This window comes from Arachis stenosperma, unplaced genomic scaffold (assembly GCF_014773155.1).
Source record: "Arachis stenosperma cultivar V10309 unplaced genomic scaffold, arast.V10309.gnm1.PFL2 arast.V10309.gnm1.Scaffold_100041, whole genome shotgun sequence".
NCBI classification, from domain to species: domain Eukaryota; kingdom Viridiplantae; phylum Streptophyta; class Magnoliopsida; order Fabales; family Fabaceae; genus Arachis; species Arachis stenosperma.
In genome coordinates, this window is record NW_026651374.1 from 1 (window position 1) to 3387 (window position 3387).

The 3387-nt window shown below is 43.5% G+C and overlaps 1 pseudogene; it reads right to left on the minus strand.

The window, feature by feature from the left end:
* Positions 1–7: 7 nt before the first annotated feature.
* Positions 8–1174, minus strand: LOC130960043 (ribosomal protein S4, mitochondrial-like; annotated as a pseudogene).
* Positions 1175–3387: the final 2213 nt, after the last annotated feature.

A 3387-nucleotide genomic window follows, 5' to 3' on the forward strand; every position in this document is an offset into this window, starting at 1 on the left:
CCACCGCTTTTGGTGTTCTATCACCTCCGAATAATGAGTAGGTAGTTCGATCCTTTTTATTCTTCTCTTCCTAGTAAACTTATGGGGGGGTGCGGACCAATAGGTCGAATTACTATATAAAGAAGAGTTGTAAACTATCTTCCTTCTTGTTCGAGTAGGAAGATATCGCTTTTTCTCGTTTCTTCTCTTCGATAAGAATAGGGATTTGAAATGATAAAATTCCTCTTCATTCTGTTGTGCTCAGCGAAAGAACTTCCTAAGCATACTTTTCGGATCCAAACTTCTTTGTTCTTTCTAAGTATTCTTCTTGCATAGAAACGCAACTGTTGTTGCAAAAACCGGGATTTTAGTAGCAGGCGGCATCCCCGCTTAGTTTTGAGTAGGCGGAACCATTCCGTTTTGGTTCTTCTCCACATTCTTACCCGGTGACCCAGGAATTTGCCTATAATTTTTTCTACTGATATTTCGATATAGAAAGATCTCCTTATTCTTCACCGCGGATTTTCGCGTCATTTTCTTGAAAAGATATTAGATCGCCGTGGGAAACTTTCAAACGAGTGCTTCCCATTCGATTATTCACACAAACCCTTCGATGACTTATCGGCTGCCTTGCTTGAGGAATAGTTTCACGAAAATGGAGACGAACCGGAATAACGTCCGATCTTGTTTCTGGATTGAGTAGAAAAGGGATATATGAAGTTCGTTTCTGTTCCTCTGTGCATCTCTGTGATGGGTAAATCCCCATGAATAAGGGGCAACTTTCGTGTAGTTTGTGATTGGATGTAACTGTTAAGATTTTTCTCTTGGATAAATCTTTCTCTTAATAGATCTCTTCTTGTTCCTCAATCTTCGGAGAATGCGGCGTTGTATTATTGTAAGTTCTCTCTTCCGAACATTTCCTGAAAGTAGACGACAAGTTTTAAATCTTAATGCAGGCATATCTCCGTTGAATCAGTCTGATTCGCCACATCGCGTATAACGGGAGTCGAACCCAATTCTGCCAAAACCCCCGCAAAAGCAAGAAGGAAACTACCTATCATTTTTCTCTCTTTCTTTGACCTGGCACACTGAACACATACCCCATCTAGAAGAAAGTCAAAGTGACTACATCTCCTTCGGACCCTGACGTGAGACGCTCTCTCCATCGAGAAATTCAACTGTCAAGATTAGCGTACTAAACGATTCGATCTATCACCTACGTCATTTCTACTTGCTTGGAAAAAATCCATACTAGCACCCGGACCCATATCTGCATCGTTCTGTCATCCAACATGCTTCTATCTAAGTGATTTCATAAAATAGGAATGGATATGGGGGTCACAAGAGGGTCGAGCGAGAATAGACGATGCTGGTCATTAAGTGGGAGTTTTCTTTAAGGCATTCCTTTCCTTAGACTAGGGCCTGAGCAAGCCTCTTTTCATTCTAGCGGTCAGTCTGTAAGTTAAACAAAAGTCCATCCGATCAGCCAGTTGCAGAAGAAGCTCAGCTTAAAGCCAGTCCTCCACTCCAGCGGAACGACGTTGCTTTAGCTTTCGGGCGTCAAAGCGTAAATCTGTAGGTTCGGGCTAAGACTTGTTTGAGAATAACTGCTATTGCTACTTACGGTGATAAAGAAAGGCCCTTCGAACTTCACTATCTGGCATCACAGCCTATTCCGACAACGTGCCAAGCAAAAGGCCAAGACCGGTATGCCGACAACAGAAGTAAAGGAGCAAGCCATAAGCCAAGCTAGCGTGCTGAACAGAAAGTCGTAGAGTGATCACAGCTTATTCACCAAGACGTGTGAACAGCGCCTATTCGATAGCAGCTTGTACCCGGATTCCGATAACTAAGGAATTCCTCCTATAAGAGCGGATTCCATCGGGTTATCAGCTTCGGCTATTCTCACTGCTAGCAGTTAGGTCTAGTATGCCTCTTCCTATTAGATTATACAGTCTGACTAAGAGTTCAGAGTATAGTTCTGAGAATGGAAATCAAATAAAGCGAAAAGGAGAACGAAAGAAATCGGGAAAACTGCATGCAATCGACAGCCAAAAGAGAGAAGGCAGTCGCTGCACACTCTATATCTTACCTCGGGGCCCAGAGTTTATTCCCTCGCCTTAATCTTTAATAGAACTAAGCCCCTACTAGATAGATTCATTTTATTGACCTTGATTCCAGACACCATGAATGCGCCGCTTTCTTGACTAGCCCCTCTTCCAAGCCTATTGATAACCAAGCTACGACCTATCTTACTTATTTAGATTTCTAGGACCGGGAGGGACAGAGAACACCTAAGAGCAGGAGGTTCCTTGTGTGAAACTTAGATTGAAGCACGCACCCTTTATCTTATGCTATGGGTAAGGAAGGCAACGAGCCAAACCCAGTAGTTTTTAGGAAGCAACCTCTCCCCTCCCCTATCCAATTTCGGGGCCCCTTAGTGTAATGCCTTAACGGCCTTTTAAGCGCCTCTCACAACGGACTCGACGCCAATCCCGGCAGAAGGATTTGGTTACCATAAGTGGAGGCATGGTCCTAAATTTTTCCGTTGTTATAACAGAACTATTTTCATATAAAGATGCTCAAGCGAGGAGATGTTATGTTACGAGCATCCGCCCCCTTCTTAGTCAATGGGCGCAGGGAGGCCAATGGTAGGAAGCTTAACATCATCTTTTCCAATAAGTGAGTCTCTCGAGGCTTACTCGTTCCGACCCTGAACAACCTTTTTTTAGAAAAGCCAGCCTGGCCTGTAGGAAGTTCGGGAGAAGGGGTCGACTCAGGCATTACTCAATAGAGGTGCAAGGCTGACTCCCAAAATTGGAGTTAGACTAATTCCCTTCCAACCGAGGATTAGTTTGTGAGGAATTCCCCAATCCATCCACAACTTTATTCCTAGCACATGGTGAAAGCCGACGACATGACATAAAGAAAGAAGAAAAACAAAGAACCTCAATGAGAAGGTCCATGCCTTCTTCCAATTGTTTTGCCAATGATGGATTTCGCGCCATTCCATCGAAAACTTATAAGAAGGCAGGATGATAGGGCAGATGTAGTTGTTAAGATCTACCTTTCGGCATTTACTATGGCCAAGCTTATAAAGCTAGCCAAGCCAGTGTCGAAGGAGACCTTCCAATCTATACTGTCCCCTCCATCGGACCTTAGAAAGGTTGCGATGGCCTCAGTAGAGATACTTAATAAAGTGCCTCTATTGTTTAGGAAGTATATCCCTGATATCTCCACTATTCCCCTTAAATCAGGGAACAAATAAGCCTCTGCCTCAATCTCATATTCAAAGATTGTTGTTCAAGCCCTTACTTCATCTGATCTGGGCGGAAGTCTGAAAGTATAAAGCCAGGGAAGTCAGTAAGATTGACTGAAGACATGAAATGACGTAGGATGACAGACAAA